This window comes from Telopea speciosissima, chromosome 1 (genome assembly GCF_018873765.1).
Source record: "Telopea speciosissima isolate NSW1024214 ecotype Mountain lineage chromosome 1, Tspe_v1, whole genome shotgun sequence".
In the NCBI taxonomy this organism is placed as follows: Eukaryota; Viridiplantae; Streptophyta; class Magnoliopsida; order Proteales; family Proteaceae; genus Telopea; species Telopea speciosissima.
This window is the reverse complement of record NC_057916.1, coordinates 58205539-58219753: the sequence shown is the minus strand read 5'-3', so window position 1 is coordinate 58219753 and position 14215 is coordinate 58205539.

The window sequence follows — 14215 nt, the reverse complement described above, 5'->3', positions numbered from 1 at the left end:
AGAAAACTCATGGGTTTGGGTATTGGGGTTTTGAAAGGGTCTTTAATCAATGTTATTTAACACCCCTCAAACCCACACATCTACGGTCTTCCATGAGGGTTGGTAAAACCCATAAATGGAGGTAAATCCCCAACTTAGGGTTCATAAATGGAGAAGGGTGAATGGGTTTAAGGTAGGGTTAGGTGCTTCATAGTTAAACATCAAGAATTTGCCATTAATGGCTCTTCTAATTGAGTAGATGGAGCACTCAAGGTGTGCTCAACCAATTCAAACCCTAGGTAATAGAATTAGGGAAAGAGAGATGGAGAGAGAGAGAGAGAGAGAGAGAGAGAGAGAGAAAGAGACTCACCAAGGGTTGATGATGATAGCTTGTGCTCCACCATACTTCTCCCTTCTCCTTCCTTCTTCCTCTTCTTCTTTCTTCTTCTTTCTTCTTCTTCTTTCTTCTTCTCTTTCTTCTTCTTTCTTTTTCTCCTCTCCTCTCCACGATTTAGGATTGAAATGTGAGGTAAATAGTAGTTTTGGGTCTTTAATAACCCATCTAGGCATTTGGTCTTGTTTCGTTAGTCTCAAGTCCTTAGGTCCATTTGTTTAGGAGCTTGTTTGGTTAGGTATAAGCCCAAGGTCTAGTTTAAGTCATTGGGCCATTGGATCCACTTGGGCCCATGGCCCATGGCCCATGTCCTAAGTTCTAGTTACAATTAGAAAGAGACTATAGGCATGAATTATTCGGATAGTGACTTACTCCCAATCATCGCTAAGTGGATAAGGGCGATTCAGGTGCGGGCCCCGCGGATCCCTATCATAAGGGAATTCCAAGAATATGCTTTCGTGGACGATTTTCCCCCTTTCTCGATGGTGGATCTTTCCTCGAGGACTTCCCCATTTCGCGGTCGACAATCTCGTGTGATGGCTTGAGTATTATGACCCACGATTCACGAGCGTACTCCACTCTTGGTTCTACACAAAGGTTTAAACCAGACCGGTGGTCGAGATCGCGTTTCAAACCGGGTTTTGGGCACGGATTTAACACAGGGAGTTGAGGGCGTAACACGATAAGGGTCTAAGAAGAGACCTATTACTTCATGAGAGTTTGGAACAACTAGTAAGGCTCCCAGAAGACCCTATCCTGATTCGACTCCAACATGCTCTGATGGGAAGGATGAAAACCAACCTAGACAATTGGCAAAGCTCACAGCTACATCACGGCCATCTAGTGCGATCATTCGTTGTTTCTTCTGCGATCAGTTTGGGCATATAGCCAAGGATTGCTCGTATCATGGAGCCAAGTACATGCCACAAGTACATGTCACCCATCCCGAGCAACCACAATAGGACAGTAGGCCAGAAATGAGTCAAACTTTTCAGCCCCCTCGACCAACTATAATTCAAGAATTTTCTCAGCCTGTTAGGTCCACACTTAATCCATGACCCTATGGTCCGATCCGATGTTATGAATGCAATCAACTGGACACGTGTCCAGGGACTGCCCTTGCCAAAGAGTAGGTGCACCTTCACAGTTTCAACCTACTAACGGACCTTTCCAGCCCCAAAGCAATAGAGTTCAAGAGCAAGAATGTTCCTTGACCACAGAAGGAGCTGAGACAAATCCGGGTGCGATGACAGGTACTTTACCTATATCATCTTTGTCTGTTTGAGTATTAAATTAGTTTCGGTACATCATACTCTTTCATTTCTACTATTTATGTGATAAGATGGATGTGCCCTCGAAGGACACAGAACATAAATTAATAGTTAACACACCTACTAGAAATGTTGTGAGTCTAAACAAATGTATAGACCTCGTTTATTAGGAAGTCCCAGATTCATATCTAGATTTTGTAAGGACAGTAATGGGTATTAGTATAGCTAGGAACAGTCGAGAATAGAAGGAAACTAGAACTGGAGATTTTGACGAAATTTTACTCAACAATAGGTATGAGTGGACTAATGAGTCACCGAATGTCCCCTCTGTTATTAGGAGTGAACAATAGTGATTCTATTGATATTCCAATTCATCCTAAAGTTAACTATTAAAGAACCAGAAGTGAAAGTCTTCATAGGAAGAGTCATGTAAACAAGGTGACACAGATTATGCCACATAAACCAAAGCCATAGAGGTATAGATTATTTGGTAAAATACGCAGAGATAGTTAAATCGTTTAATTTCTTGAAATATATGTTCAAGTTCGTTTTCCCTTAGAACCCCAGACATGTCAACTTTCAAGAACGAAACTTTTATAAGGTGGGAGGTATGTTACATCTGTGCCCAAAAACCCAGGCTAATTTGAACTTTGATTGTAAGTCCCGAACCTAAACCCTAACCCGAATCCAATTGTAGATCAGGAACCTTTACGGCAATGCATCACCTGCCAGTAAAACGACGAAAACCTTCCTCGTACAGTAGCAAGACCCATCATCAGATGCACGGATTGTGGTAAAGTTTCACTAACTGACAAGCATAAACTGTGTTTATTATTTTAAACTTAAATACTTTTGGCGGGAGTGTGTTAGAGAAGTTAGGGAAGATCCCCAAAGAAAAAGCCCTAGGATTACATGGGCAAAAAGCCATGATAGAGGCATCGGAGGCAAGCACAGATGCAAGCAGAGCCTTGCATTCAGCCTTGAGTCCGATGTGTGCAGAATAGCAGGGTACATCGGATCCAATCACAGATTCACGCGCAGGATTAGATCCGGCCTTGCATCTGATGCAAGTCAGTCGCGAATTTTGAAAGATTTTTGTACCCAGCTGGTGAGCACATTTATGTGTGAAATTATCCCATGTAATTCTGCATTTTTATCTGCTTAGAATGGAGCTATTCGGGTACTTTTCTATATTGTCAGCGTACAGGGGTATTTTTGGCATATTAGAAATATTGGACGACAAGTGCACTTTCAGAGCCTAAATTGAAAAAACCAAGTTGGAAGAGTTCAATGCTACACAAGCCCAACCCAATGAAGACCTCCTGTATTTTCGAGTTCAAGGGGAGGTCCCCACCTAGTTCCACTGAATTTGGTCTCAGGGGTAAAAATGGAAAAAGGGTGTTACAGGGTCATGCGCATAGAAGATGTTGAATGGAATGATTTGATGCAATCTGGACACCAGTCTACCCATGGATCGACTCACATGTGATCAAGGGCGAGATGGGAAGAAGTTTCACTGAAGACCCAAGGGCATAACTATAATTTCAAAAAATTAAGGAATTTTCAGAAGATATCTGATATTGGGCTCATATCGTCCGGAATATTAATTGGAGCAACTTTAATTCTCGGATTGGGTCCATCCGGGGCCAGAATGGAGAGATGTTTTTAAAAAGAGAATTTTGATCAAATTTATAATTTAGATTAAATTCTCTCTCTCTCTCATCCCTTCTACGGTTTCCATCTCTCCTACTGCTCTCAATTGTATTTTCTCTCTCCTATTTCTTCTCTTATTCCTAAAGTCTCTCTTTCCTCTCTCATCCCACTACGGTTTCCCATCCTTCCTAAATCCCATCTCTTTTAAAAAAATCCCTCTCTTAAAGATAAATTAAAAAAGGAAACATAATCGCTCCTACACTCTCTCTTTTCTAAACTTTCTTCCCTCTTTCCTCTAATTCCCTCCATATACCACCCACGGCTCCCCCATCTTTCCTAATTCCATTCCACTTTTCTCTCTCTTCTCTCTAATATCTCTCCAAATTTCAAATCTCACACAATCCCTCCCTTCCATCCACGATTTATATAGCGGCCCCTTCCATCTTCCACCATACTTCTTCTCTTCTCAATCCCTTTCTTCTTCTTCATGTTTTATCCTGGGAGCCCAAGTGGAGAGCAACCTTGCCATCACCGTTTCAGTAGCTTTGTCTTCAACGCATTGCAACCTTGTCACGAACCAGCAATTTCATCTCCATGAAAAATCACCATTGTTGCCCCTTGTCTCTTAGCACCATGATTGGCTAAGTTCTTTCTATCTTTAGGTATAGATGAACTAACGGTATTTGCTATTTAAAATTCTGGTTTGCATTCTTGATTGCTTAATGTTGAGACCCCATCTCTATTTGGATAATTTTAATAGATATATTTAGTTAGAAAATTCTTGTTCTGTGATTCATTAGTTTTCATTCAAGCAATGGTATTTTGTTCTTATGTGGTTGTACCGATGATGGATTATAGCTGAACAAACTAAGCGTGCCAATCCCTATAAGTGAAGGACGATAGTACTCGTCAAGATAGTCCATACCTAGGAGGAACCCTACATTCTGTGATATTATAGGCCTATGGTTATAATAAATTGAAGCATGCAACTGAAGTGAATGGCAGCCCATTGGAGATTCGAACCCTGAAGATAGTCTTCTCCCATATTTGCACATCGTTGTTAGTTTAGATTTGTTTATTTTGTTCTTAGTTTAAAATCAGATTTATTGCAATTTAATTTTCATCACTTCCAATTTATCATTTTAGTAATTTAGCCTTCCAGTTCCCCGTAGATCTACCCCTTACTTGCTACTTGCTAGATTAATTTAGGGTTTTATTTTTGATCGGTTAACGACATGATCAAATTTTGGCGCCGTTGCCAAGGAACTGAAGCACGGTTGCTAAGATTGATTGAGTTGTTTTGTGTTACTTTGTTTTAGTTTTAATTTTATAATTCCAGAATTTTTATACTTATTTTTAATCTCTTTATTAGGTTAATTTTAGTGTACCTAACATTTTCTTTTTTTGTGCAGAAAGCAGAGTAGATCGAGTAGGACAAGCTGTCCGTTTGGTTTACTTTTAATTCCTGGACTTTATGTAATTAGGGTTATTTATATAATTGTTTTTCAGCATTAGATTGGGTGTTTAGGTTTAACTTTAATTTCGTCAGCCCCTTAAGATCATATGTATAACCGTTCATCGGGGGGCCAGCACGTGGAATTGCGCAACCTCCAACACCAGGTAAGTAATTTCGTTAGTTTTAAATTAGTTATTTTTTTTTTACTTTTTTAGTTTTTATTATTATTTTTATTTTTATTAAGTGTTTTTTATTAGTTATCACGTTTTAATTTTTTTTTAATTAGCACGTTCAACCTATATTGTGTTTTATGCATGGTCAGTGTTCTTTGCACCCCAACCTAACTACCCTTGACCTGGAAATAGAGCAATCTTTGGCTAGACTTAAGGATAGTAATAAAATGGGTGACGAAAACCAGCCAAGAAGGCCGCTGAGTGAGCACTTCACTCCAACTGCCTATACCCCTGCGTCTTGTATTCAGTTGCCTGCCATTCAGGCCGCTCAATATGAGATCAAGTCCAGCATCATACAGATGTTACCATCCTATTATGGACTTGCTAATGAGGAGCCATACAAGCATGTTGATGAGTTCTTAGAGGTATGCTCTACAGTCAAAATCCAAAGCCTCTCTAAAGATGCCCTAAAGTTGCTTCTGTTCCCATTTTCCTTAAAGGACAAAGCCAAACACTGGCTTCATTCCCTAGATTCGGTTAGGATTTCTACATGGGGGGGAATGCAGCAGGAATTTTTGAAAAAATTTTTCCCCATTGGCCAGACTAATAGCCTTAGGCGAACCATTACTAGTTTCTCCCAAGTAGAGGGCGACCAATTTCATAAAGAGTGGGAAAGACTTAAGGAATTACTTAGGAAGTGCCCCCACCATGCTGTCCCAAAATGGCAGTTAGCCCAGTGTTTTTATGATGGTCTCCGTGACCGATATAGGCAGATGGTGGACTCCTCTTGTGGTGGAAGATTTATGCACAAGAATGAGACGGAAGCATGAGATCTTTTTGAAACCCTTAGCGAGAATTTCCAACATCATGCTTCGGCCTCTCGGACTGAGATTCCACACACGGGGTAACCAAAAAAGAATGGTCTCTATGAGATCAATCCAACTTTAGCGATGACTGCTAAGGTTGATATGTTGTCCAAGAAATTGGACTATCTGATGTCTATAGGGCAGCATCCTATGTCCCCTTTCCCAATGAGTTTCCCTCCACCCAATCAGACTGAAGCCTGTGCCCTATATGCTAGCCCTAGTCACTATGTGACGAACTGCCCTTTGGCTGCACAATACCCTGAGTTTGTTCAAGAACAAGTGCAAACGGCTCAAAGTTTCCCTACACCGGGTAATGATCTTTTTTCCAACACTTATAACCCGGGATGGCGAAACCACCCAAACTTTTTATGGAGGAACTCAGTGCTTAATAACCCTCCAAACCCACCATATAAGCCACCATTTAATGTTCAAACCAATGCCTAAATGGGTGGACAATCACCATATCCTCAACCCCAACAGAATCAATCCTTTAAGGAAAATGTGCTAAAAGTATTAAGTGGACTCGAGCAGAACGCACAGCTGCTTCACTCACATACCCACTCCATTAATAAGCTAGAGAATCAACTGGGTCAGCTAACTGATGCTATAAGTAGGAGGGAGGCTGGCCAATTGCCAAGTCAACCAATAGGTAACCCAAATAGTCAAACGGGTTCAGGGAAAGAGCAAGTCCATTCGATCACAGTCCTGAGGAGTGGTAAAAGGGTGGAAAAACCTTATGTACCCTTAACCACTAATGGGACGCTGTCCACTAGTTCTCGAGGTCAGGGAGAGGCTGAGTCAACCCGAGAGAAATCCAATGGTGATGTAGACACACATGATTCCATTACTGAAACACCACCTATGAAACCCACTCATCAGTTCCCAAGAAAGGGGTTGCACATTCCTATTGTGGAGGGACCATCACCTAATTCTTACATTCCAAAGGTCCCTTTTCCCTAAGGCCTTCAGACACCATCGTCTCCCCTTCAGGGTAAACAGGGTGAAAAGATGCAAGAGATGATCGACTTGTTCTAACAAGTTCGCATCAATCTCCCCCTCTTGGATGCTATCAAGCAAGTTCCTGCTTGCGCTAAATTTTTGAAAGACCTCTGCACCCAAAAGCGTAAGTTGAGAACTCAAATCCTTACGACCGTCCATTTGACTGAATAGGTTAGTTCGATAATTTTCAGCCACCTACCCCCTAAGCTTAAGGACCCAGGTGTGTCTCTTATTTCTTACATCATTGGAGATCTCTCCATAAGTAGGGCACTACTTAATTTAGGGGCTAGTGTGAATATTTTTCCTAGTTCAGTCTAATGACCGATTTAGTTTAGGAGATTTGAAACCCACTGAGGTTATCCTTCAGTTGGCTGATCGTTCAATCAAAACACCTCGTGGGTTGTTAGAAGATGTTTTAGTAAAGGTGGAAGAATTGTACTTTCCTGTAGATTCCCTTGTCTTGGATATGGATACAGCCACCACAGCCAAGCCCCCTATCATTTTAGGATGCCCCTTCTTAGCTACTGCGAATGCTTGCATAAATTGTAGATCGGGTGTCATAGACATCTCTTTGAGGAATAAGAAGCTTAGGCTCAACATCTTCAATGCATCCTTAGGTTCCTTTAGAGAAGAAGAGTGCTTTGCGTTGGATTTATTAAATGAAGTTGTGGCTGATCACACTTCTCATGTGCTTATTGATGATCCTTTGCAGCACTATGTGATGCTTGGAGATGAATCTGAGGCATACACTAAAGAGGTGCATACTTTGCTAGATTCCTCACCCTCTTTAGAACAGCCACCCTGGACAGTTAGGTTTGAGCCGCTCCCCCCTTTGGCTACATCTCTCCAACCTTCTTCTAAACTAGCTCCTTGGTATGATTGATCCTTGACCCTCTATAAGTCATTCTGAGTTTGGTTGAAGACTCTAAACTTAGCGCTCTGTGAGAGGTAGCCAACTATTTTTTTCTTTAGTACTTTTGTTTTTTTTTTTTTTTAGGTAGTTGCTACTAATTGCTGGATGCACTATTCTACCGTATATTGCTGATTTCTGGTACACTCTTTCCCTTATCCCTATTTTTATTCTTCTACATGCATTAAGGACACTACATACTTTAAGTATGGGGGAGTGTGAGACCGATTGGCAGATTTTTATTTTTTGGTTTTTGGTAAGTTTTACATGTCTCTCTGTTACTTTGATGCGAAACGCGGGAGAGAGAGACTTAGGAACCCTAATCTAAAGTAATGAAAACCCTGTTGAGAGGACAATAGCTAGTATGTGTCCTAAGGTGGGTTTTAACTTAGACAATAAGAGCCCCATCTTGTCTGAAGGGATGGACCAACTGTCTGTCTTGTGATTCCTTGAGCTTTTGGTTAGGAGCTAAGACCAAGTTTAGTTTTGGTGTGACATAAAAATTAAAAAAAAAAAAAGAGAGAAAAACAGAAAAGAAATAAATAAAAGTAAGAGTTGAATTCCTTGGAGCTAGATAGGGCACTCCGCCTCAGGAAGCGAGGTGACTTGATCGGCACTCTTTGGGGTGAAACCTCTGAAAAGAACTCTAGCATCACTATCCTTATGGATATATGTAAGAAGCAAAGCTACCAAGTAGCTCGGGTGTCTTGTGTAGTGACCCTGCATGGCATTTGAGGAACAGTAGTGGAGTAACAAATGGAGTTCATTGTGAAAAAAAAAAAAAAAGAGAAGGAAGAAATGTCATTGCATTGGTACAATTGTATGGTCAAATATGCTCCGAAGCCTAAAGTCCTTGGTACCCTTGACATCATGAGTGGTCTTACCTTAAGTAAGGTGGTGTTTGGAAGATATGGGAAATTCCCTAAGTAGGATGTGTACCTGTTGCTAGAATCAATATTGGGTATTAAAAGCTTAAGTGTGGGGGTACCTTTGTCATCTTGATCTTATATAGAACATCTTAGTTTCAGGTTTGGTGTGTGCTTTTACCCATTGTCAAAATTTAAACTTGCAATCATGAATTTTGTGTGTATATTTCCTGCAAACACTTACGAGATAAAACTCGTCCACTAGGGGTAACCTAGGGGTTTAAAGGCTTGTTGCACATGATAAGTGCAACCGTGATTCCTACGAAAGTGAGTTAGGGTTTTTGTTTTCTTTATTTTCTTTTTGCTCGAGGACTAGAAAAATCTAAGTGTGGGGGTATTTGATGAGTACATTTATGTGTGAAATTATCCCATGTAATTCTGCATTTTTATCTACTTAGAATGGAGCTATTCGGGTACTTTTCTGTATTTTCAGGGTACAAGGGTAATTTCAGCATATTGGAAATATCGGACGACAAGTGCACTTTCAGAGCCTAAATTGAGAAAACCAAGTTGGAGGAGTTCAATGCTACACAAGCCCGACCCAATGAAGACCTCTTGTATTTTCGAGTTCAAGGGGTGGTCCCCACCTAGTTCCACCGAATTTGGTCTTAGGGGTAAAAAGGTAAAAAGGGAGTTAGAGTCATGCTCATAGAAGATGCTGAATGGAAGGATTTGATGTAATCTAGGCACCAATCTACCCATGGATCGACTCACATGTGGTCAAGGGCGAGATGGGAAGAACTTTCATTGAAGACCTAAGGGCATAACCGTAATTTTAGAAAATTGGGGAATTTTCAGGAGATATCCGATATTGGGCTTATATCGTTCGAAATATTAATTGGAGCAACTTTAATTCTCGGATTGGGTCCATCCGGGGTCAGGATGGAGAGATATTTTTAAAAAGAGAATTTTGATCAAATTAATAATTTAGATTAAATTCTCTCTCTCATCCCTTCTATGGTTCCCATCTCTCCTACTTCTCTCACCTACTTCTAGGGGTGTCAACCAGTCGGGCTCGGTCGGTCTCGGTTGGGCCTAGTCGGGCCTCACCAATTTTACAGGCTGCACCGTGTCCGACCATTTAGGCATTCGGGCTTGCCTTGGGTGGGCATGGTACGGTTTCATTTCGGTCGATCGGTGTTCGGTCTTTAATCGGGGTAGCTTTATTCGGGCTAACGGGCCTAAACCGGGTCCAAAATGGGCTAATGAGTCATTTAACTCTAAACGGTCTCTAAACGGTGTGGGCTTACTAATTGAGATGCAACCAGAATTTTAAGTTCAAACCATTACATTGTTGGGCAGTCACGGTACACCTCAACTCAAAATCAAATAAAACTTATCCCAACTAAAATAGTAGCACAACACCGAATAGAAAGTACATCTAACAAAGTAAGTAGAGGGAAAAATAATAGTAGCACAACACCCAATAGAAATACATCTAACAAAGTAAGTAGAGGGGAATAAAAAAATAGCAGCACAACACCGAATAGAAGCACATCTAACAAAGTAAGATCCAAAAACTAAAACTAAGCCTCATCTCACCTACGTTAAGTGTATCTAACCAATAAATGTCAAAGACCAACAAAGAAACAAACAAAAAAAGGAAATTTGGAGGGAAGGGGAGGGGAAGTTTATAAGTTGCTAGGTCGGGCTAGGTCGGGCTGTAATCGGGCGATCTAGGTCGGGCCTGGAATCGATTGGTCAGGTCGGGCGCCCGATGGGCTAGGACCCCACACCGGGACCGCCCGATTACTAAACATTTAGTAATTGGGCCGGGCCGGGCTGGGCTTTAATCGGGTGGGCTCGATCAGGCCTAGTGGGCCGGGCCTGGAATTGACACCCCTACCTACTTCTCTCAATTCTCTTTTGTCTCTCCTATTTCTTCACTTATTCCTAAAATCTCTCTTTCCTATCTCATCCCACTATGGTTTCCCATCCTTCCTAAATCCCATCTCTTTTAAAAAAATCCCTCTCTCTTAAAGATAAATAAAAAAGGGAAACATAATCTCTCCTAAACACTCTCCCCTCTTTCCTCTAATTCCCTCCATGCACCACCCATGACTCCCCCATCTTTCCTAATTCCATGCCACTTTTCTCTCTCTTCTCTCTAATATCTCTCCAACTTTCAAATCTCACACAATCTCTCCCTTCCATCCACGGTTTATATAGCAGCCCCTTCCATCTTCCACCATACTTCTTCTTTTCTCACTCCCTTTCTTCTTCTTCATGTTTTATCTTGGGAGCCCAAGTGGAGAGCAGCCTTGTCATCACCGTTTCAGCAGTTTTGTCTTCAACGCATTGCAGCCCCATCACGAACCAGCAATTTCATCTCCATGGAAAATCACCATTGCTGCCCCCTGTCTCTTAGCACCGTGATCGGTTAAGTTCTTTCTATCTTTAGGTATAGATGAACTAATGGTGTTTGCTATTGAAAATTCTGGTTTACATTCTTGATTGCTTGATGTTGAGACCCCATCCCTATTTGGATAATTTTAATAGATATATTTACTTGAAAAATTCTATTTCTGTGATTCATTATTTTTCATTCAAGCAATGGTATTTTATTCTTATGTGGTTGTACCGATGATGGATTATAACTGAACGAGCTAAGCATGCCGAGCCCTATAAGTGAAGGACGATAGTACTCGTCAAGATAGTCCATACCTAGGAGGAATCCCACATTCTGTGGTATTATTAGGCCTGTGGTTATAATAAAACCGAAGCATGCAAACGAAGTGAATGGCAACCCATTAGGGATTCGAACCCTAAAGATAGTTTTCTCCCGTATTTGTACATCGTTGTTAGTTTAGATTTGTTTATTTTGTTCTTAGTTTAAAAATCAAATTTATTACAATTTAATTTTCATCACTTCCAACTTATCATTTTAGTAATTTAGCCTTCCAGTTCCCCGTAGATCGACCCCTTACTTTCTACTTGCTAGATTAATTTAGGGTTTTATTTTTGACCGGTTAACGACACGATCACTAGCTTGTCCCACTTGGACTTCTAAACTCCAAGGCTTAAGGAGGAGGGTGTTTAGGTGTCAAGCAAAGATTAGGAGGTGGGGGTTTTTCAGGTGTCAACCAAAGATTAGGAGGTGGCAACTCATGGCGTATAATGAATGAGGTGTACCTTTAGGTTTAACCACCTAGCAGTGTATTTTGGTGTCAATATAAAGGTTAAAGAAATAGATAACCTTAGTGGGTTTCTACCATCAATACCATTACTAAGGATTTAGTGGGAGTAGGATGTGGCAACTTATGTCCTAATGAATTATAAAACAATGTAGTTAGGTTCAGCCACCTAGCAATTAGAGAGAGGTGTCAAAGGAAAAGTTTATGTAATGTAAGGAGGGTTAGACTGTAGTGTAGACATGAAACCATTTTGAAACAAAGAAGAAAAAGAGGAAGAGAAGAGAAGAACGAGAAAAAGAGAAGAAGGGAAGAAGGGAAGGGAACAAAGACTACTCCTATTAGGTAAATGGTCTTACCTCTCTCTATCTCTTCTATCTACCTAATTTGGGTTCTTCATAAACCCATGCTGGAACTAGACTTATGTCTCTCCATATTCGATTTATGTTGATGAATCTATCCATATAAATAGATTTCAGATTTGGTTTTAAGAGATAAATGACAAAAGAAAATTGGAAAAGATATAGGAGAAGATAAAAGTAAGAGTGTATGAATACGAAAAGAGAAGGAACAATAAAGAGCAAAGGAAAGAGAGGAGGGAGAAGACAATGAGAAATGAGGAGAGGGTTTGGCCATGGTGGCTGACCACCGCCCCTTTCCCTTGCCGGTAATGGTAATGGTGGTGGCTCTAGCTGTTGGATCCAACCACCACTCATGGTGGTGGTGGGTGACTTTTACTTTATCTATAAAAAAATAATAATAAAAAGAAAAGAAAGGGGGCTGCTATGTACAAGAAACGAAGAAGAGAGTCTGATGCTGCATTCGATGTTGCTTGCACCTGGGCTTGGGTCAAACTTAGGGTCAGAGGCATGCCCAGGTTGAGTCTGATGTTGCATCCGATGTTACCTGTACCTTGGGTTGGGTTGGATGCACGCCAAGGTTGAGCCCGATGCTGCACCCGATGTTGCCCGTACCTCGGGTTGGGTCGGACACATGCCCAAGTTGAGTCCAATGATGCATCCGATGTTGCCTGCACTACGGGTCATAATTCCATTGATTCCAATTTTGTGTAAGACTCATAGGGCTTCATTTTGTTAGAAGAAAACATTGACCAATTCTGCCTCTAAGTGTTCTGAAATTTTCATACAAAACCCTTTTTTTTTCCTTTAAATTTCTATAGCTATTGTTAAACCTAAATTTGATTCTAAACCTATTCTAACCTGACCCTAACCTACCTTAGGACCCCAGTATCTCTTGAACATCTCTTAACACATATGTATGGTTGATTAATCATAGGACATAGCTTTTCGATCTTTGAACCTATCAGCAACCAACTCGTGGACTAATCCAATTTCATAAACACAAGTAATACAAGGTAAATGGGGATAGACTTGAATTAATTTGGAAATGTTTATTTCATTTAGATTGATTGTTAGGAACCATGCATATGAATGATTGTTATTCTTATTTGGAAATGATCTATTGGTTGATGGATATGTTTTATGGATATGGAATTGTGGATTTATGTTGATGCGATGTGAAATGGTTTGAAATGTAAATCTTGTGCTAGAATAGATGCCGTAGTCGACTTGAAAATAAGAGGTATTTGCCAATATCATTCACATTCCTCCAATGGAGCTCCATTCATTAAATGCTCCCTAGCAATTTTCAACATGGGGCATTGATATAATTAGGAAAGTCACACCAAAGGCATCCAATGGACAAGAATTTATCCTTGTGGCCATAGACTATTTCACCAAATGGGTGGAGGCGCAGTCTTATGCTGTCTTGACAGCTACTAAAGTAGCAAAGTTCATCAAAGAGAACATCATATGTAGATATGGAGTGCCACATGGCTTCATATCTGATCAAGGGATACATTTCTTGGGAAAGGCGGGCAAGTTCTACACCAAGTTTGTCTCCAAAGGCATCGGTTTATGACTTATAGACCACTGACTAATGGGACAGTGGAAGCAGCCAACAAGAATATCAAAGTCATATTATAGAAAATGGTTGATACCCATAAGGATTGGGCAGAAAAGCTCCTGTACCCATTGTGAGCCTACCGAACCTCAATTCGAATCTCTGCTGGGGCAACTCCTTTTTTCTTGGTTTATGGGATGGAGGCAGTATTACCCATAGAAATCCAAGTGTCGTCTCTCAGAGTATTGATGGAAAGAAAATTGCCTGAAGGAGAATGGATGCAAGTAAGACATGACGAGCTTACCCTACTTGATGAAAAGTGGATGAAAGCTATGGATCACCTCAAGAAATACCAACTCAAGATGGCAAGGGCATTCAATAAAAGAGTTTGCCCACGCAACATCAAAGAAGGAGATTTGGTACTTCGCGAACAAAGAGCACCAGTTCATGACCCAAGGAGCAAATTCAGGCCTAACTGGAGCGGACCTTATTATGTGAAGGAAATCTTGGTTGGGCAAGCAGTTCATCTAATTG